At 45.0% G+C, this 26,501-nt stretch overlaps 1 protein-coding gene and 1 pseudogene across 1 annotated transcript in view; one reads left to right on the forward strand and one right to left on the reverse strand.

Moving 5' to 3' along the window:
- Nucleotides 1–374: 374 nt before the first annotated feature.
- LOC118938758 overlaps nucleotides 375–26,501 on the reverse strand; it is a 117,497-nt pseudogene continuing 91,370 nt past the window's right edge.
- The window catches only part of LOC118938713 (teneurin-2-like), a 235,665-nt gene continuing 221,874 nt past the window's right edge, over nucleotides 12,711–26,501 (forward strand). Inside the window, exon 1 of the mRNA XM_036943256.1 lies at nucleotides 12,711–13,023. The gene's annotated coding sequence lies outside the window, so the exon portion shown is untranslated. The remainder of the gene's footprint in view (nucleotides 13,024–26,501) is intronic.

Genomic DNA, 26,501 nt, shown 5'->3' on the forward strand with positions numbered 1-26,501 from the left:
GTAGTTGCTTTCTGTTTTTGTGTCTGCACCAGACAGAACTGTTTCTGTTGTCCTCGTTGTGTTTGTTAATCAGTGTTCAGTTCCATTATTAAACGTATAAACACGTACCACGCTGCACCTTGGTCCTCACCTTCTTCCACCAACAGCCGTTACAGTGGGGGAACTCGCCTAATGTACTAACTATCTGTAGCACCACGATGGGTAGATACAGTATACTAAATATAGCAATTATAGAAATGGAAAGTGTTTTAAGGCTGTATATACTTTTCACTGAGTGTGGCTAAAATACTTTAGCAATATTTCAAATGCCACAGTTATAATATCACTACAAATATTTTCTACATGACTAGTTATGATTCATCTTGTAGGAAGTGCTACTGCAGTAAAACACTGTCTTTCCTCTGTCTGAACTGAGGAAGCAGACTCTGTGTCTGAACTGGGGAAGCAGACTCTGTGTCTGAACTGGGGAAGCAGACTGTGTCTGAACTGGGGAAGCAGACTGTGTCTGAACTGGGGAAGCAGACTGTGTCTGAACTGGGGAAGCAGACTCTGTCTGAACTGGGGAAGCAGACTCTGTGTCTGAACTGGGGAAGCAGACTGTGTCTGAACTGGGGAAGCAGACTGTGTCTGAACTGGGGAAGCAGACTGTGTCTGAACTGGGGAAGCAGACTGTGTCTGAACTGGGGAAGCAGACTGTGTCTGAACTGGGGAAGCAGACTCTGTGTCTGAACTGGGGAAGCAGACACGTGTTGATTAGCATCTGAGAATACAATAATTCAGCACTGCAATGGCCCCAACCTTTCACACTATCAAATCTCTCTACACCCAGACAATTATCACACCGCTCGTTAGCACAAAGAAACTTCTCTTTGTTTGGTTGACAGATCCTCCTGACACTTTTGCACCTCTGGAAATGGAAGCCTTGTTGGAATAACAGGATAGGACTTCATCAGCTGTTAATGTATTCTCTAGGTTCATCACTCTGTTTCTTAATCTGTTTGATATAATTGACAATGTCCTTGGCTCCTTTAACTAAACGAAGGGTGGTCAACCCTACTCCTGAGCTACTAGCTATTCGGGGTTGTGTTCCAGCCCTGCTCCAACACACCGGATTCAACTAAGCAGCTGACGAGCAGCTCAGTGGTCATGAGGGACATAAGAAGCAGGTAGTTTAAACTTTAGAGCGTTGGGGACTCACATCGATCCATGAGAAACAGACAGCTGTCAGGGGTCCTACTTGGAGGGGCCTACTTCTGGTCACATGACCCAAATGGAGTGTGTGCAGAGCAGTCCGTGGGAAGCCTCCATACTGCTGTATTCAGCTATTTACTTCCTCTGAGCTTTCAACTGGGAAACTGCTGAGCAGAAACAAACAGGGGGAGGGAGGGAAATGGGGGGGAATTCATTTAAAAACCAGATGCGCTCTGTTCCTCAGTTGCCCCTCCAGCATTCTTACCCCTACCTCCTCCTTCGCTCCTCCCATTTTACCTCTCCTCCCTCCTCATCATCCCCTGATGATCTGTAAGCTGTCTAGAAGCATCCAGACGTGTGCTGTGGATCTATTACGCCCAACACAAACACACACGCACACACATGCACGCTCACAAACATGGACGCATGCACACACACACACTCAGCACAGTGAGGAGAGACCTCATTTTGAGGAACCCCCCCCCCCCCCCGTTCCCCAAAATAAATGCTTATTTGGCCTCTGTGGCCCTGATGTAATTTATGTAGGATCTTACCAAACCAACCCCCAGTATCCCTACTGTACCTGAGAGAAAGATAGAGACCCCAGTCCCTCCAGTAGTTGTTAGACAAGAGTCGTCGTCCCCCTATGTGCACGTTTGTATTTTTCCCTAGCACTACACAGCTGACTCAAATAATCAACTAGTCATCAAGCTTTGATGATTTGAATCAGCTGTGTATTGTTAGGGCAAAAACCAAAACATGCACCCCTTGGGGTCCCGAGGACTGAGTTTGGGAAACGCTGGGTTAGACTACCATGTCAGCACACACACACACCAGAGGCAAAGAAGATGTTTGTACACATTGGTTGAGGTATGAACATAATGGGAGAGAAGGGAAGCTAACTGTGTATAGTATTTAGCTGTGTTATAATGTATGTTTCCACGCTTGCTGGGGGTACATGATTCTATTAGCACTGAGCTGTGCTGTAAACAGGATTTACTTCACAGAGTTCCTTCTTTGACCAAATGCCCCAGAAATGCTACACTTTCTTTTCATTTCGTTCTTCAGAGTGGCTTTAATTGAATTAAGCATCATGTTAGCACTATAGGGAGAGAGGAGAGGAACAGAGAGGAAAGGAACAGAGAGAGGAGAGGAACAGAGAGAGGAGAGGAACAGAGAGGAGAGGAACAGAGAGGAGAGGAACAGAGAGGAGAGGAACAGAGAGAGGAGAGGAACAGAGAGGAGAGGAACATAGAGGAGAGGAACAGAGAGAGGAGAGGAACAAAGAGAGGAGATGAACAGAGAGAGGAGAGGAACAGAGAGAGGAGAGGAAAAGAGAGGGGAGAGGAACAGAGAGGAGAGGGACAGAGAGAGGAGAGGAACAGAGAGAGGAGAGGAACAGAGAGGAGAGGAACAGAGAGGAGAGGAACAGAGAGAGGAGAGGAACAGAGAGAGGAGAGGAACAGAGAGAGGAGAGGAACAGAGAGGGGAGAGGAACAGAGAGGAGAGGAACAGAGAGAGGAGAGGAACAGAGAGAGGAGAGGAACAGAGAGGAGAGGAACAGAGAGGAGAGGAACAGAGAGAGGAAATGGACAGAGAGAGGAGAGGAACAGAGATGAGAGGAACAGAGAGGAGAGGAACAGAGAGAGGAGAGGAACAGAGAGAGGAGAGGAACAGAGAGCGGAGAGGGACAGAGAGAGGAGAGGAACAGAGAGGAGAGGAACAGAGAGAGGAGAGGAACAGAGAGGAGATGAACAGAGAGAGGAGAGGAACAGAGAGAGGAGAGGAACAGAGAGGAGAGGCACAGAGAGAGGAGAGGGACAGAGAGAGGAGAGGAACAGAGAGAGGAGAGGAACAGAGAGCGGAGAGGGACAGAGAGAGGAGAGGAACAGAGAGGAGAGGAACAGAGAGAGGAGAGGAACAGAGAGAGGAGAGGAGCAGAGAGAGGAAAGGGACAGAGAGAGGAGAGGAACAGAGATGAGAGGAACAGAGAGGAGAGGAACAGAGAGAGGAGAGGAACAGAGAGAGGAGAGGAACAGAGAGCTGAGAGGGACTGAGAGAGGAGAGGAACAGAGAGGAGAGGAACAGAGAGAGGAGAGGAACAGAGAGGAGATGAACAGAGAGAGGAGAGGAACAGAGAGAGGAGAGGAACAGAGAGAGGAGAGGGACAGAGAGAGGAGAGGAACAGAGAGAGGAGAGGAACAGAGAGCGGAGAGGGACAGAGAGAGGAGAGGAACAGAGAGGAGAGGAACAGAGAGAGGAGAGGAACAGAGAGGAGAGGAACAGAGAGAGGAGGGGAACAGAGAGAGGAGAGGGACAGAGAGAGGAGAGGAACAGAGAGGAGAGGAACAGAGAGGAGAGGAACAGAGAGGAGAGGAACAGAGAGAGGAGAGGAACAGAGACGAGAGGAACAGAGAGAGGAGAGGAACAGAGATCGGAGAGGGACAGAGAGAGGAGAGGAACAGAGAGAAGAGGAACAGAGAGAGGAGAGGAACAGAGAGGAGAGGAACAGATAGAGGAGAGGGACAGAGAGAGGAGAGGAACAGAGAGAGGAGAGGAACAGAGAGCGGAGAGGGACAGAGAGGAGAGGAACAGAGAGGAGAGGAACAGAGAGAGGAGAGAAACAGAGAGAGGAGAGGAACAGAGAGCGGAAAGGGACAGAGAGAGGAGAGGAACAGCGAGAGGAGAGGAACAGAGAGAGGAGAGGAACAGAGAGAGGAGAAGAACAGAGAGGAGAGGAACAGAGAGAGGAGAGGAACAGAGAGAGGAGAGGAACAGAGAGGAGAGGAACAGAGAGAGGAGAGGGACAGAGAGAGGAGAGGAACAGAGAGAGGAGAGGAACAGAGAGCGGAGAGGGACAGAGAGAGGAGAGGAACAGAGAGGAGAGGGGAACAGAGAGAGGAGAGGGACAGAGAGAGGAGAGGAACAGAGAGGAGAGGAACAGAGAGGAGAGGAACAGAGAGAGGAGAGGAACAGAGAGAGGAGAGGAACAGAGACGAGAGGAACAGAGAGAGGAGAGGAACAGAGATCGGAGAGGGACAGAGAGAGGAAAGGAACAGAGAGGGGAGGAAGATAGAGAGGAGAGGAACAGAGAGGAGATGAACAGAGAGAGGAGAGGAACAGAGAGAGGAGAGGAACAGAGAGGAGAGGAACAGAGAGGAGAGGGACAGAGAGAGGAGAGGAACAGAGAGGAGAGGAACAGAGAGGAGAGGAACTGAGAGAGGAGATGAACAGAGAGAGGAGATGAACAGAGAGAGGAGATGAACAGAGAGAGGAGAGGAACAGAGAGAGGAGAGAAACAGAGAGAGGAGAGGAACAGAGAGCGGAAAGGGACAGAGAGAGGAGAGGAACAGAGAGAGGAGAGGAACAGAGAGAGGAGAGGAACAGAGAGAGGAGAAGAACAGAGAGGAGAGGAGCCTAACAAGGTTGTGTCCATGGGCCAGTGATAGTGCTTAGCTTGCTAATCAGTAGTAATTCTATAAGTTGAGGTCCTTTAATGAGCTAATTTGCATTTTGAGAATTAATCAGCATTGATTTTATAATTAACAGTGTAACGCATCTTATTCTCTCTGTCGGCTCAGCGGGCACACACACACACACACACACACACAAACACACACACACACACACACACACACACACACACACATACACACACACACACACACACACACACACACACACACACACACACATACACACACACACACACACACACACACACACACACACACACACACACACACACACACACACACACACACACACACACACACACACACACACACACACACACACACACACACACACATACACACACACACACACACACACACACACACACACACACACACACACACTTATGCATACAGTACACACACATGTAGGCACACGCAGGCAGGCATACACACACACATCCACAACCTTCCATAGAACCATGTATGTTAACCCTTGAGGATGGTGATATGATTGGCTGTGATGAGTAGGTCTTAAGGAACTCTTGAACCAGGTTAAATGGAATGTCTGACTCTGTGCAATTTGTAATGGCCAAGAGAGCACCGGAGACTCAGTCAGAACTAACTCATGTATTTGGAGCTAATAAGGCTCAAGGCTCCTTCACCAAGCCACATTAGCTTTTGATAAGCAAATGGGTTATTATGTGGCTTTAGCTTGTGCGCTTGGCAATAGGTATGATGGGTATGATGATGAGTTGTGCCTAACTGTTAGCCTGTGGTAAGCACAAGTGTCGAGGGTCAAGCTAGGCCTTAGCTTGCAATAGCTAAAAGGTCTACATGCTTATTATAGGTGGTGCTAAATAAGCTGAGATAAGTAAACTGTGTATAGCGTTAGCATGTAAGCGCTAATGGCGAAGGGTTGGAATAAGGCTGGGGCTGAGCAATAAGCTAGCTAGGCAGTAGCGTTAAGCTTTAGCTTGTTGTGCTACCTGAAGGTTATAAAAAAAAACAGGGATAATCTCAGGGATAATGTCTATCTGTGTGGACTTTAGTGCAGACAAGTGGCCAGTGCAGATTTAATACCGCTGACATCACGGCTTTACAATCCCCCCCCCCGACCATTGTTAAGTCCCAAATGGCACACTGTTCCCTATATAGTGCATCACTTTATAGTGCACAACTTTATAGGGCCCATAGGGAATAGGTAGGGATGCACAGGCAGACACAGTCAGCATGTGTCTGATGTCTGGATTGAAACTTTTTTTTACATCAAGCTGTCATACCATTTTGGGGTTTTTATTTTATGAGGCTGACTGTTGTAGCTTACATCATGTATTTTGGGGTTGGTAGCAGGCACACACACACGTAGACACACACACTAATGCATGCGCGCGCGCACGCACACACACACACACACACACACACACAACAGCTACAGTCCTACTTTCATTTGCATCTTTGTTATATAGCGCACCTGTGTTGTTACCCACAGGAGATGTACTGTGCACCCCAGCCTCTCCTCTCCTCTTCTTATTTCCTTATACACTCTAGTCACTCTTTCCCTTCCTCGTTTAAAGTCTCAATCTGCATATATTAAAGAACATATTTTATTTTTGTTCTATGTTTGTTGTAGCCTATTTAGGTGGACTGTGTTTGTATGCCTATACTATGTCTTGTTGCTGTCACAAGGGAACTTAGATCTAACAGAAGGCCCCTTTAACTGACACGGAAGCTAATTAGAATTCCAAGGTTTACATCTTCATCGGGTACTATTAATTCCCCAGTTATGTATTAGACCCTCCTTTAGTGTTAAACCTTCATCAAAGCAGCCACAGGGTTTCCTTAACAAGGTGTTTCAGAATAATCAAGCTTTATTATTCTGTGTCCGTGGGGAAATATGCATTTAAAGCTTGGTTGGGTGTAAAGCAATAGGCTAACTTTGAACATTATCTCTCTAGTTTGCCGAGCTAATTTCACTGTGCTGTTAGTTATTGTGTCTTTCTATTGGTCCTGATACACAGAAGACATTAGGAGAAGGCAATAGATGAATAGGTGCTGCACAGTGGGCAAAAACTGGTTGAATCAATGTTGTTTTCATGTCATTCTAACAAAATAATTGAGATTTGACTTGCAAAAAGTCATCAATATTAGGGAATTTTGTATTTTTTTTAACTTAAATTCACGACAAGCCAACCATGTGTAAAGAAAAGCTGGACGTTGAAATGCAGTTTGTGCCAGTGGTATTGCCTTGCCCAGCAAACAGGGTGTTTAGCAAAGCAGATACATGGCCAAAAATAATATTCAAGGGCATGACCAAATACTGCATATCATTTTGTAAATGTCACGTGACTGTGGTGAGCTATGTCCCAAACCCTTTCACGTTGATAAAAACACTCCAGCAGACCACAATTTGGCAACATTTTCATGTCTCAGCCACGTCCCCTGTCGCTCAATAGAGTAATGTTGTTGTCAATATTTTCCCTCCCCTTGAGTAATTTGAGTTATCATACAGATATCAGAGAAAAGCTTGTTTACCTGTCACTTCCCAGTTGTTCTCCCGGGGGTTGGACTAGGCGTGGGGAATAGTTTGGGATTCTAGCATTTCCATTGTCGACACTGCGGGAGTTTGTAGGCTAATCGAAGGTTTCCACATAACACAATATTTTGGATAGCCACGCTAGCTTCACCCTCATATGCGTGCTACCAAGCAGGCTAGATAGTGCTAGGTATCAACAGCTAATCCAGGGATCCGACATTTAAAAAATATATACAGATATTTCGAGGCAATCATTTGAGAAACCAATCATTTGAGAAACCAAGGCTGTTGAGTCTGCCAATAAGAACGTGGTGATTGACAGAGTCGAAAGCCTTGGCCAAGTCGACAGCTTTCCAATCTTTGGAAATCTCAGACGATACAAAAGAGAGGTTGAACAGGCTAGTAATAGGGGTTGCAACAATTTCGGCAGATATTTTTAGAAAGAGAGGGTCCAGATTGTCTAGCCCGGCTGATTTGTAGAGGTCCAGATTTTGCAGCTCTTTCAGAACATCAGCTATCTGGATATGGGTGAAGGAGAAATGGTGGGGGCTTTGGCGGGTTGCTGTGGAGGGTACCGGGCAGTTGACCTGGGTAGGGGTAGCCAGGTGGAAAGCATGGCCAGCCGTAGAGAAATGCTTATTTAAATTCTCAATTATAGTGGATTTGTCGGTTGTAACAGTGTTTCCTAGCCTCAGAGCAGTGGGTAGGTGGGATGAGGTGCTCTTATTCTCCATGGACTTTACAGTGTCCCAGATCTTTTTTGAGTTTGTACTGCAGGATGCAAATTTCTGTTTAAAAAAGCTAGCCTTCGCTTTCCTAACTGCCTGTGTATATTGTTTCCTAACCTCCCTGAAAAGTTGCATATCACGGGGCTATTCGATGCTAATGCAGAACGCCACAGGATGTTTTTGTGCTGGTCAAGAGCAGACAGGTCTGGAGTGAACCAAGGGCTATAACAATTCCTGGTTCTACATTTTTTGAATGGGGCATGCTTATATAGGATGGTGAGGAAGGCACTTTTAAAGAATAACCAGGCATCCTCTACTGTCGGGATGAGGTCAATGTCGTTCCAGGATACCCCGGCCAGGTCGATTAGAAATGCCTGCTCGCAGAAGTGTTTATGGGAGACGTTAAAAGTGATGAGGGGTGGTCGTTTGCTAGCAGACCCATTACGGATGCAGGCAATGAGGTAGTTATCGCTGAGATCCTGGTTGAAAACAGCAGGTGTATTTGGAGGGTGAGTTAGTTAGGACGATATCTATGAGGGTGCCCGTGTTTACGGATTTGGGGTTATATCTGGTAGGTTCATTGATAAGTTGTATGAGATTGAGGGCATCAAGCTTAGATTGTAGGATGGCCGGGGTGTTAAGCATGTCCCAGTTTAGGTCACCTAGCAGCACGAGCTCAGAAGATAGATGGGGGAAATCAAATCACATATGGTGTCGAGGGCACAGCTGGGGGCAGAGCGTGGTCTATAGCAAGCGGCAAGGGTGAGAGATTTGTCTCTGGAAAGGTTCATTTTTAGAAATAGAAGCTCAAATTGTTTGGGTACAGACCTGGATAGTAAGACAGATCTCTGCAGGTTATCTTTGCAGTAAATTGCAACACCGCCCCCTTTGGCAGTTCTATCTTATCGGAAAATGTTATAGTTAGGAATGAAAATGTCAAGGTTTTTGGTGGTCTTCCTAAGCCAGGATTCAGACACGGCTAGGACATCCGGATTGGTGGAGTGTGCTAGGGCAGTGAATAAAACAAACTTAGGGAGGAGGCTTCTAATGTTAACATGCATGAAACCAAGGCTTTTACGGTTGCAGAAGTCAACAAATGAGAGAAACTGGTGGATGGGAGTGGAGGTAGACACTGCAGTGCCTGGATTAAGCTATACATCACTGGAGGAACAGAGGAGGAGTAGGATAAGGGTACGGCTAAAGGCTAACAGAACTGATCAGCAGGGCCCCGTGTGGTAAACCAGCAAGTGGCTGAAGAAATATGTCCGAAGGGCCTCTTAAGTCAGCAGTCCAATGTGTTTTAGATAGCTAGCAGGTCGCAGATTAGCGGCTGTGCATTCAGGGGTCATTAGCTGCTATAATTCCAGGTTGGAAAAAAATAAAATAAAAATAATATTAATAAAAACGTTAAAACAATTTTTTTTAAAGCTTGCGGTAGGAATCTGGAGATATCGAGAAGAATAAGTCCGACTAGCTCTGGTTTGAGTCACGCTGTACAGACTGGCGAGAGTTGTCCGGGATAAAGGTAGCTAATGACCGCTTGCAAAGGATAGCTGACTGCTAGCTAGTGGCTTCGGAATGTATTCGATGGGCCTCGTAAGCCAACAGTCCGTTGTGCTCTAGACAACTAGCATTCAGGGGACGTTAGCTGCGAAGGTCGGAAGGTGAGAAGGTTCAGAGCTTGCGATAGGAATCCGGGGATATGGAGAGAAAAAATAGGTCCGGTATGCTCTGGTTGAATCGCGTTGTACAAACTAGCGAGAGCTTTCCGAGCTAAGGTTAGCTGATGACCGTTAGCTGGCTAGTTAGCTGGCTAGTTATCTGGCTAGTCTATGTTGGAGAGATTCCAGTAATAGAGGCAAAGAAAAATAAGTTTGAGAAAAAGCAGGTCCACACCACATTGGGTGAGGCGGGTTGCAGGAATGTATTTTGAAGTAAGGGTTTAGAAAAATATAAAAAGATATGAGAAGAAAAATATATAAAAATATATATACACGACAAGACGAAGGACAAATACGTCTGACTGCTACGCCATCTTGGATATAGAGATGATATATTTCATCGCCCCTGTCGTCCCCTTTAGAAATCCACTGTCAAGGAGGCAATGAAACTTGGGAAGCCATTCATTTTCAATGACGGGAAGGGAAGTGGGCAGGGAATGTGAGCATTTATGAGGGAGTGTAAACAGGGTGAGACAAAGGTTGGAGAAAGCTAAACTTTATGCAAATACTGTGCGGCATCGCGGTGCTATTGACCAATTGAAGGTCATTATAGCTTCCAACACTCACTGGAATGGCTGTTGATACCTAGCACTACATTGCTAGTACAGACATGAGGGCGAAGATACTGTGGCTATTCAAATTATCATGTTATGTGGAAACAGTGGTGGAAATAATACCCAATTGTCATACTTGAGTAAAAGTATAGATACCTTAATAGAAAGTGAAAGTCAAACAGTAAAATCATACTTGAGAAAAAGTCTAAAAGTATTTGATTCTAAATATACATAAGATCAAATGTAAATGTAATTGCTAAAATATACTTAAGTATCAAAAGTAAAAGTATAAATAATTTAAAAGTCCAAATATTAAGCAAAGCATGGCTCATATCAACACCATTATCCCAGAAATCCTAGACCCACTCCAATTTGCATACCGCCCAAACAGATCCACAGATGATGCAATCTCTATTGCACTGCCCTTTTCCACCTGGACAAAAGGAACACCTATGTGAGAATGGTGTTTATTGACTACAGCTCAGCAAACAACACCATAGTGCCCTCATCACTAAGCTAAGGACCCTGGGACTAAACACCTACCTCTGCAACTAGATTCTGGACTTCCTGACGGGCCGCCCCCAGGTGGTAAGGGTAGGTAACAACACATCCTTCACGCTTATCCTCAACACAGGGGCCCTCAGGGGTGCGTGCACAGCCCCCTCCTGTACTCCCTGTTCACTCATGACTGCACAACCAGGCACGACTCCTACACCATCATTAAATTTGCCGATGACACAACAGTGGTAGTGGCCTGATCACCGACAACGACGAGACAGCCTATAGGGAGGAGATCAGAGACCTGGCCATGTGGTGCCAGGACAGCAACCTCTCCCTCTACGCGATCAAGACAAAGGAGATGATTGTGGACTACAGAAAAAGGAGGACCGAGCACGCCCCCATTCTCATCGAAAGGGGCTGCAGTGGTGTCCACATCACCAACAAACTAATATGGTTCAAACACACCAAGACAGTTGTGAAGCGGGCTTGACAAAACCTATTCCCCCTCAGGAGCCTGAAAAGATTTGGCATGGGTCCTCAGATCCTCAAAAGGTTTTGCAGCTGCACCATCGAGAGCATGCTGAATGGTTTTATCACTGTATAGCAACTCCTTGGCCTCCGACCACAAGGCATTACAGAGGGTAGTGCGAACGGCCCAGTACATCACTGGGACCAAGCTTCCTGCCATCCAGGAAGGCCCTAAAAATTGTCAAAGATTCCAAGCCACTCTAGTCATAGACTGTTCTCTTTGCTAACGCACCCGAGCGCCAAGTCTAGGTCCAAGAGGCTTATAAACAGCTTCTATCCCCAAACCATAAGACTCCTGAACATCTAGTAAAATGGCTACCCAGACTTCTCCGCACCACTGCCACTCTCTGTTGTCATCTTTAATAACTCTAACTACATTGACATACTACATCAACTAACCGGTGCCCCCCCCCCTGTATTTATTGCTCTTCAATTACTTGTTACTTTTATCTCATATTCTTATCTGTATTTTGTTTAAACTGCACTGTTGGTTAGGGGCTGGTAAGTAAACATTTCAGCTGTAAGGTCTGCAGCTGTTTTATTCAGCGCATGTGATAACTACAACATGATTTGATTTGACTTTTGGGTGTCATGGAAAATGTATGGAGTAAAAATAACATTATTTTCTTTAGGAATGTAGTGAAGTAAAAATAACATTATTTTCTTTAGGAATGTAGTGAAGTAAAAATAAAAGTTGTCAAAAATATAAATTGTAAAGTACAGATACCCCCCAAAACGATTTAATTTGTACTTTAAAGTAATTTTACTCAAGTACTTTACAGCACTGTGGGAAAATGCATTGTAATTCCCATATTGTAAACTTTATTGTCATGTTTTGTTACACATGGTGGACCTACACTCTGACAATGACCAAATACAGTACATGGTGTATAACTCGGCTATAACATGTCAATAAAACCCAAACTGTAAAACGTAGAATCTTGAATCAAGGCTGGTATAGGCGTAGTGACCAATTGTATAAGCATTTATAACGCCATGGTGTTTGAATGGCTTTGTGTTGATAAATTATGCCTATACACAATAGCAACTTTGCACAGTTATTTATAAGCACTTCATTTAGTTGAATAAATGCTGCAAGAATAAGATTCCCAGCATAAGCTTTTTCCAAAAAAGTTAAGACTTGTTTGCACACCCAACATTAGACTGAACTCCAGAAAATGACTTGTCATGTTGTAATGTCTTTCTTCGTTTTTTTCCGTAGTCTAAATGTATGTCCTTCTGTTTTATTAAAATATTACAACTTGCATATCATCATCATATCAACCTTCCCGCCAAAGGCATCAGAAGGCATATTGCAGCCCACATGATCCGCTAATGACCGTTGACTTCACCGTGAGCGCGCGTTGGAATGCTCAGGGCTGAATGGAGTTATCGCTCCCGCGCCTCGACTAGAAAACAGTTCGCTCCCGCTCGTCTCCCGCGCGCAGCGTTTCGGATTGGACACCGCGCTCATTCAGTCAAGAGAATGCCTGCCTGCGGTGCGTGTGTATGTGTGTATCAGATCTTGTGTGTCGCGTCTACTGTTTTCTGATTGGAACTAGAGGAAAATTACCGACTAGATTGTATGACCCATTTTGATGATCGATTTCCCCAGAATTCAGAAGCATATTTTTCTCTCTCTCCTCTCAGCGCCAGCCTGTCAACATTTGTGAGGGTGGTGGTTCAAAGTGTCTATTCGAGGGGGAAGTCTAAAACAAGTGAAGGTTATTTTTGACCGTTTGTCTGGAGTGGAGGAAAAGTTTCCGTTGGAAAGGATTATGAAGAGAGAGCCACGCAGCTGAGACACAGGTAAGGCATTATACATTCTCTCTGGAACGATGCTCGGGGCTCTGCTCGTTTCCACGTCATTGGTTACAATGCAGAGTGGTAGTAGCCTGTTGTTGTGCTTAAACAACAAACTACATATCGCCTAAATGTGTCTGAATCAGTTTTATCACACCCAGTGTGAGAGAAGCGCTTTGCTGTAGCCTGCGATGACATTGAGGTTTCTTGCTTGTGGGTGTGTGCGTGCGTGCGAGTGCAGTGGACACTGCATCGTCCGATATTTGTTCCCAAAGTCTATCCCCAGAAGAGAGAATAGAGGACGGGTGTGTGTCTGAATGAAACGACACGAGCCTCTCAGCTAAGACGTCAGACTCTGCTAGGATTTGAATGAGCTTTGATGCTACTGCAGCTAGACCCGAGTGGTGTGGGGATGCGAGGGGATACGAGACTGAACCAAGCTAGTTCTCTCTACTGCATCTCCTCTCGCAAGAAGCGCATGTCGCTACAGAATACGCTAGCAGCACTCTATCGAGCTCACTGTTATCACTGTAGTCCCTACATGAATATAGTAGACAAGTTACCTTAGACTTAAGTTCCGTTCCATGCGATAATGAGTCTGCTAGTCAGCTAGCCTTCTTTAGCTGTTGTTGACCCAGTCAGCAGTAGCCTATATCATGTCAAAAGCTGATTAAGGCATAGGCTGCCTTGTGAACACTGTGGTGTTGCTGTATCTACACCGCTTATCACCCTCCAGAAGTACAGTGATCGGACCTGCCGTAAGGTTGTAGAGTCATGCAGTGCTCAGCTCACTATTAGTTCTGCTCTGACGCCTGCGCTTCGCTCTCTCTGACCGCGGTGTGTGGGTGTGTATGCGGGGGCAGGCAGCTGGCTACTGTCACTTTATCATAATAAAGCTCTCGCAACTTCCATGCTGCGACACAACATGCAACCTGTCTCTGACGCTGTCTCTAGGCTAAAGCTAAACTTCCCTCGGGGATGATCAACTTGGTGCGTTCGGTCCGTACCTGGGCCTGCCTGCAGAGGCGTAGGCAGAAATGTCCGTGTGACTGGGCCAACATTTCCCAGCAAGAATTCAGCAAAAAAACCGAGACATCACTGGTGTAGTCGTGGTGCATAGAGAAGGAGGTATACTCACATTTTGCCCCCAAAATCCCAAACGGCCTGATTGGTTCAGCCCTGTATGAAACATTCTATAAGAAACATATGTAGGCTACTCTGAATCACCGAACATTATAACAATGCGAAATATTATATCCAGAATGACATATGGCGAAAATGTTAGGCCAAGGGACCAGATAAGCACAGAGGTAAGAAAAGGCATAGCTTTCTGTTGTGGTGCGTTACAGGTGAACCGGAAACTCGAGAATTTCCCACACTTCACAGCAGCTGAAGGATTGGATGTTAGTCGCTGCTGATTCATCTCTGTATTGTGCGTTTTGCTAGAGGAGATTTATGGGTTACAAAAAAGTCCTAGGCTACATTCAATTCCATACACCATGATTTCCACATATTTCTATCCTATTATTACTATTTTTTATTAACTTTTCTAGGCTGTAGTCTTTGCCACATATTTTCTGTAGGCTAGTTCATCTATAGGGGAAATGGTGATCGCTACCGAAATTGAGTCAGAGCCCTGGCCTAAACATCAAAGCCTGTCCCTCAACCTCTTCCACTGAGAAGACAAATACAGCGGCTAAACTGCAGAACTCATGAGACATGGGAAAATATGCCCAATTCTCCTTGTGAATACGAATTATCAGGAGTCAGAAAGTCAGAGCTGAGTGTGGAGCTGTCGGGTGCTGAAATCTTTGATCCGACTTTCGCGCGCTCAGCCAGCGCCGGCCAAGCCACATTACCTGCCCCTGGTGCTGAATAATATATGCCTATGCTATGGTTTCACAAGAAACACAACACAGTTCCCTTGACAAACAAGCCAGTTAATATTGCCAAGTAGGCAGCGCAAGTGCACAATTACAGAAACGCTTACGACAGTAAACAAACATAATGAAATACACAACATGCCTATCACTTACATATTGAGAGAGAGAGAGGGAGAGAGAGAGATACACGTCGATGTTTACACTTGTCAGGTTTACTGTTCACTGTTCATTTGTATATTTTTATTTAACTTTTGTATATTATCTACCTCACTTGCTTTGGCAATGTTAACATGTGTTTCCCATGCCAATAAAACCCCTTGGGAGGGAGGGAGGGAGAGAGAGAGAGAGAGAGAGAGAGAGAGAGAGAGAGAGAGAGAGAGAGATTCTACCGCAGCAGAAAAGCTGAGTGATAAAATTGGAAATATTATGCTGTCACAAAATACGGAAAATGGATAAACTGTTCAGTCCAACCTAATGAAATAATCAACCTATTAAAAGATAAGATCAACCACTTCCATTCAAAGGAGTGATCTACAGTACAGGCACAACAGGTGGATTCAGGACCATGGTCAGCGCATCGGCCGGACACCAGCTCGGCACTGGATTGGAATATGAGCAAAACAGCTTGTTACAGAAGGAAGCATGGAAGAATTGAAAGCTCTGAGTGTTTTCGTTAAGCCCAAAAGTGCACACTTTATGCCAGATGAAAACAGTCACACACAATACAATAAACACTTTAGGCCTATATCTTGAACTGTAGGACGGGTATGAAATGAATAACTAAAGTTGAATAAGCAAACATGAAATGATTATACATAATACCATGGCGGGTATGACAACAATAGCTCACTTGAATCAGCAAACTTAAACCTGGCCTACCAAGGCAGGCATGAAAACATGAAATCCTCATACACATAAAAATATCAACACAACATGCAATAATTTCAAAGATTTTACTGAGTTACACTTCATATAAGGAAATCAGTCAACTGAAATAAATTCATTAGGCAATAATCTATGGATTTCACATGACTGGTAATACAAATATGCATCTGTTGGTCACAGACACCTTAAAAAAGGAGGTAGGGGCGTGGATCAAAAAAACAGTCAGGATCTGGTGTGACCACCATTTTCCTCATGCAGTGGGACACATCTCCTTCACATAGAGTTGATCAGGCTGTTGGTTGTGGCCTGTGGAATGTTGTCCCCCTACTCTTCAATAGCTGTGTGAAGTTGCTGGATATTTTGTCAGGAACTGGAACACGCTGTCGCACACAGCGATCCAGAGTATCCCAAACATGTTCAATGTCTGGTGAGTATGCAGGCCATGGAAGAACTGGGACTTTTTCATCTTCCATGAATTGTGTACATATCCTTGCGACATGGGGCCGTGCATTGTCATGCTGAAACATGAGGTGGTGGCAGCGGATGAGGGGCACGACGATGGGCCTCAGAATCTAGTCACAGTATCGCTGTGCATTCAAATTGGCATCAATAAAATGCAGTTGTGTTTGTTGTCTATAGTTTATGCCCGCCCCATACCATAACCCCGCCACCATGCGGCACTCTGTTCACAACATTGACATCAGCAAACCGCTTGCCCACACGACACCATACACGCTGTCTGGCATCTGCCGATACAGTTGAAACCGGGCTTCATCCGTGAAGAGCACACTACTCCAGGATGCCAGTGGCCATCAAAGGTGAGCATTTGCCCACTGAAGTCGGTTACAACACCAAACTGCAGTCAAGTCAAGATCCTGGTGAGGATGAATGGCTCGCAGAAGAGCTTCCCTGAGATGGTTTCTGACAGTTTGTGCAGAAATTCTTCGATTTTGCAAACCCACAGTTTCATCAGTGTCTAGTTCATCAGGTGAAGAAGCCAGAAGTGAAGGTCCTTGGCTGGTGTGGTTACACGTTGTCTGTGTTGTGAGGACTGTTGTACATACTGCCAAATACTCTAAAACAACGTTGGAGACGGCTTATGGTAGAGACATTAACATTCAATTCAATGGCAACAGCTCTGGTGGACATACCTGCAGTCATCATGCCAATTGCATTCTCCCTCAAAACTTGAGACATCTGTGGCATTGTGTTGTATGACAAAACTACACATTTCAGAGTAGCCTTTTAGTGTCCCCAGCACAAGGTGTACCTGTGAAATGATCATGCTGTTTAATCCACTTCGTGATATGCCACACCTGTCAGGTGGAATGATTATCTTGGCAATGGATAAATGCTCACTAACAGGGATGTAAACAAATTTGTGCACAGAATTTGAGAGAAATAAGCTTTTTGTGCATATGGAACATTTCTGGGATCTTTTATTTCATGGAACCAACACTTTACATGTTGAGTTTATATTTTTGTTCAGTATACATAGCCCAATATGATGGTGGGTATGAATACAGTAGCTCACTTTGACTCACACATAGATATAGACCCTGCCTACTAAGACCCGCATGAAAACATTAGACCAAATCATAAATAAACGGTATTCAGGCTTACCTTTCTTGTGTTTCACGTTTTCCTGCACAAGGCGTAGTCGCCTAGGCTTGGTGTTGAAGATGGAGATGATTTCATTTTAGTACAAAGAGTCATTGAGTTCCCTTTCAAAGGGCAACATGGCTAAATGGTTGAGACGTGCGGTCAGCATGCCCGATCTGATGGATGTTTTGATGCAGCCTGTAGTGGAGAAGAGTCTCTCAACTGTACATGCAGTCATAGGATGGGTGATGATGGGCCTTAGTAGTTATTGATGTTAGGGAAAATGTCAGGTGAATCTGTCCAAAACTTCAATAAGGGATGAAAATTCCTGACAGAAGCATGCCTTGCAAAGGTGCTTCGAATCCTTATGTCCGTCTCTAACAAATCAGCTTTCCATAATGGCCTCTGGGAAATGTCTACACATTTTTCCTCAACGTGATAAGAATAGGGCTGGCGATGATGAGCTAGCTGGGCTGTGGAAGTTGAAGCAGTAGCCATGCTAACCTCACCATGGTCTGACATGCTAACCTCCCAATGGCCTGACATGCTAGCCTCCTCATGGGCTGACATGCTAGCCTCCTCATGGGCTGACATGCTAACCTCCTCATGGGCTGACATGCTAACCATCTCATGGGCAGACAAGCTAACTCTCTAATGGGCTGACATGCTAGCTTCCTCATAAATTGATGAGTCTGATAGATTGGGCAGATATGATAGCCTTCTCATGGGCTGATGACTCTGACAGATTGGACTGATGACTCTGACAGATTGGGTTGATGACTCTGACAGATTGGGCTGATGACTCTGACAGATTGGACTGATGACTCTGACAGATTGGGTTGATGACTCTGACAGATTGGACTGATGACCCTGACAGATTGGGTTGATGACTCTGACAGATTGGGTTGATGACTCTGACAGATTGGACTGATGATCCTGACAGATTGGGTTGATGACTCTGACAGATTGGGTTGATGACTCTGACAGATTGGACTGATGACCCTGACAGATTGGGTTGATGACTCTGACAGATTGGACTGATGACCCTGACAGATTGGGTTGATGACTCTGACAGATTGGACTGATGACCCTGACAGATTGGGTTGATGACTCTGACAGATTGGACTGATGACCCTGACAGATTGGGTTGATGACTCTGACAGATTGGACTGATGACCCTGACAGATTGGGTTGATGACTCTGACAGATTGGACTGATGACTCTGACAGATTGGACTGATGACTCTGACAGATTGGGTTGATGACTCTGACAGATTGGGCTGATGACTCTGACAGATTGGACTGATGACTCTGACAGATTGGGTTGATGACTCTGACAGATTGGACTGATGACCCTGACAGATTGGGTTGATGACTCTGACAGATTGGGTTGATGACTCTGACAGATTGGACTGATGACCCTGACAGATTGGGTTGATGACTCTGACAGATTGGGTTGATGACTCTGACAGATTGGACTGATGACCCTGACAGATTGGGTTGATGACTCTGACAGATTGGACTGATGACCCTGACAGATTGGGTTGATGACTCTGACAGATTGGACTGATGACCCTGACAGATTGGGTTGATGACTCTGACAGATTGGACTGATGACTCTGACAGATTGGACTGATGACTCTGACAGATTGGACTGATGACTCTGACAGATTGGGTTGATGACTCTGACAGATTGGACTGATGACCCTGACAGATTGGGTTGATGACTCTGACAGATTGGACTGATGACTCTGACAGATTGGGTTGATGACTCTGACAGATTGGACTGATGACTCTGGCAGATTGGGCTGATGACTCTGACAGATTGGACTGATGACTCTGACAGATTGGACTGATGACTCTGACAGATTGGACTGATGACCCTGACAGATTGGGTTGATGACCCTGACAGATTGGGTTGATGACTCTGACAGATTGGGCTGATGACTCTGACAGATTGGGCTGATGACTCTGACAGATTGGACTGATGACTCTGACAGATTGGACTGATGACCCTGACAGATTGGGTTGATGACTCTGACAGATTGGACTGATGACCCTGACAGATTGGGTTGATGACTCTGACAGATTGGGCTGATGACTCTGACAGATTGGGCTGATGACTCTGACAGATTGGACTGATGACTCTGACAGATTGGACTGATGACTCTGACAGATTGGGTTGATGACTCTGACAGATTGGACTGATGACCCTGACAGATTGGGTTGATGACTCTGACAGATTGGACTGATGACTCTGACAGATTGGGTTGATGACTCTGACAGATTGGACTGATGACTCTGACAGATTGGGTTGATGACTCTGACAGATTGGGCTGATGACTCTGGCAGATTGGGTTGATGACTCTGACAGATTGGGTTGATGACTCTGACAGATTGGACTGATGACTCTGACAGATTGGACTGATGACCCTGACAGATTGGGTTGATGACCCTGACAGATTGGGTTGATGACCCTGACAGATTGGACTGATGACTCTGACAGATTGGGCTGATGACTCTGACAGATTGGGCTGATGACTCTGACAGATTGGACTGATGACTCTGACAGATTGGGTTGATGACCCTGAAAGATTGGGTTGATGACCCTGACAGATTTTGTTGATGACCCTGACAGATTGGACTGATGACCCTGACAGATTGGACTGATGACCCTGACAGATTGGGTTGATGACCCTGACAGATTGGGTTGATGACTCTGACAGATTGGGCTGATGACTCTGACAGATTGGGTTGATGACTCTGACAGATTGGACTGATGGCTCTGACAGATTGGGCTGATGACTCTGACAGATTGGGTTGATGACCCTGACAGATTGGACTGATGACCCTGACAGATTGGATTGATGACCCTGACAGATTGGACTGATGACCCTGACAGATTGGATTGATGACCCTGACAGATTGGACTGATGACCCTGACAGATTGGACTGATGACCCTGACAGATTGGACTGATGACCCTGACAGATTGGGCTGATGACTCTGACAGATTGGACTGATGACCCTGACAGATTGGGCTGATGGAGGTAGTCGAATAAATCAAATCAAATCAAAAATATGGATAAGAATATGAAACAAAAGTAACAAGTAATTAAAGAGCAGCAGTAAAATAACAATAGCGAGGTTATATACAGGGGTTACCGGTACAGAGTCAATTTTTATTTTATTTTTTATTTTACCTTTATTTAACCAGGTAGGCAAGTTGAGAACAAGTTCTCAATGTGCAGGGGACTGGTAAGTTGAGGTAATATGTACATGTAGGGGGAGTTATTAAAGTGACTATGCATATATGATAACAACAGATAGTAGTTTTAGTGTAAAAGAGGGGGAGGGGCAATGTAAATAGGCTGGGTAGCCATTTGATTAGATGTACAGATGTTAGCAGAGAGAACAGTCTATGACCAGGGTGGCTGGAGTCTTTGACAATTTTCAGGGCCTTCCTCTGACACTGCCTGGTCTTATGGCTTGGAGGTAGAACTGTTTTATAAGCATCTTGGACCTCGACTTTGCGTTCCGGTACCGTTTTCCGTGCGTTAGCAGAGAGAACAGTCTATGACCAGGGTGGCTGGAGTCTTTGACAATTTTCAGGGCCTTCCTCTGACACTGCCTGGTGTAGAGTTCCTGGATGGCAGGAAGCTTGGTCAAAGTGATGTACTGGGCTGTTCGCACTACCCTCTGTAGTGCCTTGCAGTCGGAGGCCGAGCAGTTGCCATACCAGGCAGTGATGCAACCAGTGCTCTCCCATGCCAAATCTTTTCAGTCTCCTGAGGGGGAATAGGTTTTGACGTGCTCTCTTCACGACTGTCTTGGTCTTAGCTCTCAACCTCCACTCCACCTCCACTGCATCCCCGTCGATGAGAATGGGGGCATGCTCTTCGTCCTCCAAAAATCGCATGAGTGAACTTAACTTGTGACTAGCTTGCTAGCGCTAGTTCGCATTAGCAAAGTGTGTGTGTCTGTCTGCTTGTCCGTCTCTCTGTCAGCCTGTTAAAAGGTGTTCTCACCTGTGGCCTCATGGTGACTGGTTTAAACCCCACTCCAACTGATCCAACTTGTTGTTCATTCAGGGCAGAATCGTTACCTTCTAGAAATGTGTGTCCATATAGCCTGTGAATATTCACTCAAGTCTCTGATTCATATCAGGATGTAATCAGGATGTAGGTGGAAGTTTGATCTGGAGCGTGTCACATGGTGATACACCCTACTGAGCTTTACACCTTAATTCATTCGCTGAACTGTCTTTTTCCACCTCTCTTACTCTTTCTCTCTCCACTGCCTTCTTCACTCTGATCGCTGTCAGATCTCCCTCCCTCCCTCCCTCCCTCCCTCCCTCCCTCCCTCCCTCCCTCTCTATCTCTATCGCTCCCTCCCTCCATCACGCTTCTTAGAGTGGCAGATGAATAAGTGAGAAGGCACAAATCTCTGATGGGATGAGTGAGATCATTAAGGATACACCCCCCCCCCCCCCCACACACACACACACACACTCTCTGAAATGGTCAGAGAGCCAACACCTGATTAACCCTAATGTGTCCTCATCCTCTCTTCACCTGCCAGACTGCGTTACTTCTGTGTGTGTGTGTCCTGCCTGCCTGTGGTCTTTGGTGTTATTAACAGCTCACAGTAGACAGCAGCAGTGGTGCAAAAAGTATCCATATTTATTATAATAGTATTTGGTTTTAAATGTACCTATTAATCAAAAGTAATTGTAATTGCAAAAATATACTTAAGTATCAAAAGTAGAAGTATAAATCATTTCAAATTCCTCATATTAATATTATGTTCTTGTTTTTATTTACGTATAGCCAGGGGACAAGTCCAACACTCAGACATTATTTACGGATAGTCAGGGGACAAGTCCAACATTCAGACATTATTTACGGATAGTCAGGGGACAAGTCCAACACTCAGACATTATTTACGGATAGTCAGGGGACAAGTCCAACACTCAGACATTATTTACGGATAGTCAGGGGACAAGTCCAACACTCAGACATTATTTACAGATAGTCAGGGGACAAGTCCAACACTCAGACATTATTTACGGATAGTCAGGGGACAAGTCCAACACTCAGACATTATTTACGGATAGTCAGGGGACAAGTCCAACACTCAGACATTATTTACGTATAGTCAGGGGACAAGTCCAACACTCAGACATTATTTACGGATAGTCAGGGGACAAGTCCAACACTCAGACATTATTTACGGATAGTCAGGGGACAAGTCCAACACTCAGACATTATTTATGGATAGCCAGGGGACAAGTCCAACACTCAGACATTATTTACGGATAGTCAGGGGACAAGTCCAACACTCAGACATTATTTACGGATAGTCAGGGGACAAGTCCAACACTCAGACATTATTTACGGATAGTCAGGGGACAAGTCCAACACTCAGACATTATTTACAGATAGTCAGGGGACAAGTCCAACACTCAGACATTATTTACGGATAGTCAGGGGACAAGTCCAACACTCAGACATTATTTACAGATAGTCAGAGGACAAGTCCAACACTCAGACATTATTTACGTATAGCCAGGGGACAAGTACAACACTCAGACATTATTTACGGATAGTCAGGGGACAAGTCCAACACTCAGACATTATTTACGGATAGTCAGGGGACAAGTCCAACACTCAGACATTATTTACAGATAGTCAGGGGACAAGTCCAACACTCAGACATTATTTACGGATAGTCAGGGGACAAGTCCAACACTCAGACATTATTTACGTATAGCCAGGGGACAAGTCCAACACTCAGATATTATTTACGGATAGTCAGGGGACAAGTCCAACACTCAGACATTATTTACGGATAGTCAGGGGACAAGTCCAACACTCAGACATTATTTCCGGATAGTCAGGGGACAAGTCCAACACTCAGACATTATTTACGGATAGTCAGGGGACAAGTCCAACACTCAGACATTATTTACGGATAGTCAGGGGACAAGTCCAACACTCAGACATTATTTACGGATAGTCAGGGGACAAGTCCAACACTCAGACATTATTTACGGATAGTCAGGGGACAAGTCCAACACTCAGACATTATTTACGTATAGCCAGGGGACAAGTCCAACACTCAGACATTATTTACAGATAGTCAGGGGACAAGTCCAACACTCAGACATTATTTACGGATAGTCAGGGGACAAGTCCAACACTCAGACATTATTTACGGATAGTCAGGGGACAAGTCCAACACTCAGACATTATTTACGTATAGTCAGGGGACAAGTCCAACACTCAGACATTATTTACGTATAGCCAGGGGACAAGTACAACACTCAGACATTATTTACGGATAGTCAGGGGACAAGTCCAACACTCAGACATTATTTACGGATAGTCAGGGGACAAGTCCAACACTCAGACATTATTTACAGATAGTCAGGGGACAAGTCCAACACTCAGACATTATTTACGGATAGTCAGGGGACAAGTCCAACACTCAGACATTATTTACGTATAGCCAGGGGACAAGTCCAACACTCAGATATTATTTACGGATAGTCAGGGGACAAGTCCAACACTCAGACATTATTTACGGATAGTCAGGGGACAAGTCCAACACTCAGACATTATTTCCGGATAGTCAGGGGACAAGTCCAACACTCAGACATTATTTACGGATAGTCAGGGGACAAGTCCAACACTCAGACATTATTTACGGATAGTCAGGGGACAAGTCCAACACTCAGACATTATTTACGGATAGTCAGGGGACAAGTCCAACACTCAGACATTATTTACGGATAGTCAGGGGACAAGTCCAACACTCAGACATTATTTACGTATAGCCAGGGGACAAGTCCAACACTCAGACATTATTTACAGATAGTCAGGGGACAAGTCCAACACTCAGACATTATTTACGGATAGTCAGGGGACAAGTCCAACACTCAGACATTATTTACGGATAGTCAGGGGACAAGTCCAACACTCAGACATTATTTACGTATAGTCAGGGGACAAGTCCAACACTCAGACATTATTTACGGATAGTCAGGGGACAAGTCCAACACTCAGACATTATTTACGGATAGTCAGGGGACAAGTCCAACACTCAGACATTATTTATGGATAGCCAGGGGACAAGTCCAACACTCAGACATTATTTACGGATAGTCAGGGGACAAGTCCAACACTCAGACATTATTTACGGATAGTCAGGGGACAAGTCCAACACTCAGACATTATTTACGGATAGTCAGGGGACAAGTCCAACACTCAGACATTATTTACAGATAGTCAGGGGACAAGTCCAACACTCAGACATTATTTACGGTTAGTCAGGGGACAAGTCCAACACTCAGACATTATTTACAGATAGTCAGAGGACAAGTCCAACACTCAGACATTATTTACGTATAGCCAGGGGACAAGTACAACACTCAGACATTATTTACGGATAGTCAGGGGACAAGTCCAACACTCAGACATTATTTACGGATAGTCAGGGGACAAGTCCAACACTCAGACATTATTTACAGATAGTCAGGGGACAAGTCCAACACTCAGACATTATTTACGGATAGTCAGGGGACAAGTCCAACACTCAGACATTATTTACAGATAGTCAGGGGACAAGTCCAACACTCAGACATTATTTACGGATAGTCAGGGGACAAGTCCAACACTCAGACATTATTTACGTATAGCCAGGGGACAAGTCCAACACTCAGATATTATTTACGGATAGTCAGGGGACAAGTCCAACACTCAGACATTATTTACGGATAGTCAGGGGACAAGTCCAACACTCAGACATTATTTACGGATAGTCAGGGGACAAGTCCAACACTCAGACATTATTTACGTATAGCCAGGGGACAAGTCCAACACTCAGACATTATTTACAGATAGTCAGGGGACAAGTCCAACACTCAGACATTATTTACGGATAGTCAGGGGACAAGTCCAACACTCAGACATTATTTACAGATAGTCAGGGGACAAGTCCAACACTCAGACATTATTTACGGATAGTCAGGGGACAAGTCCAACACTCAGACATTATTTACGGATAGTCAGAGGACAAGTCCAACACTCAGACATTATTTACGTATAGCCAGGGGACAAGTACAACACTCAGACATTATTTACGGATAATCAGGGGACAAGTCCAACACTCAGACATTATTTACGGATAGTCAGGGGACAAGTCCAACACTCAGACATTATTTACAGATAGTCAGGGGACAAGTCCAACACTCAGACATTATTTACGGATAGTCAGGGGACAAGTCCAACACTCAGACATTATTTACAGATAGTCAGGGGACAAGTCCAACACTCAGACATTATTTACGGATAGTCAGGGGACAAGTCCAACACTCAGACATTATTTACGTATAGCCAGGGGACAAGTCCAACACTCAGATATTATTTACGGATAGTCAGGGGACAAGTCCAACACTCAGACATTATTTACGGATAGTCAGGGGACAAGTCCAACACTCAGACATTATTTACGGATAGTCAGGGGACAAGTCCTACACTCAGACATTATTTACAAAAGATGCATTTGTGTTTAGTGAGTCCGCCAGGCCAGAGGCAGTAGGGATGACCACATGTTCTCTTGAGAAGTGCTTGTTTTGACAATTATTCTATCCTGCTAAGCATTCAAAATTTTATGAGTACTTTTGCTTGTCAGGGAGAAAATTTATGTAGAAAAAAGTACATTATTTTTTGGGGAATGTAATTGAAGTAAAGGTAAAAGTTGTCAACAGTAAAATATTTGAAGTAAAGTACAGATACAAAACTTCTTAAGTCGTTCTTTAAAGTATTTTACACCACTGGACAGCAGGCTGCGTCAGACACACACACAGGACGGTTTGGATGGACTTTCAGGGAGAAGGCCCAAGTTCTACCATCATTTCATTGAGTGTGTTCTCATGTCCACGTCAGATCTAACCTTCACAACCATTGTCTAACTAGCTCTCTGTCTTTATCGAACAGGACGGGAGGAGGGGGAATCTGTGTAGAGCAGCTGTGGTAGTGCTGAAGCCTCCTGTCCACCTATTGTGTCATGATATCTCACTCTACTACTGTACTATACCACTTATTATCCTGCCA

The sequence above is a fragment of the Oncorhynchus mykiss genome, chromosome 14 (genome assembly GCF_013265735.2).
Source record: "Oncorhynchus mykiss isolate Arlee chromosome 14, USDA_OmykA_1.1, whole genome shotgun sequence".
In the NCBI taxonomy this organism is placed as follows: Eukaryota; Metazoa; Chordata; class Actinopteri; order Salmoniformes; family Salmonidae; genus Oncorhynchus; species Oncorhynchus mykiss.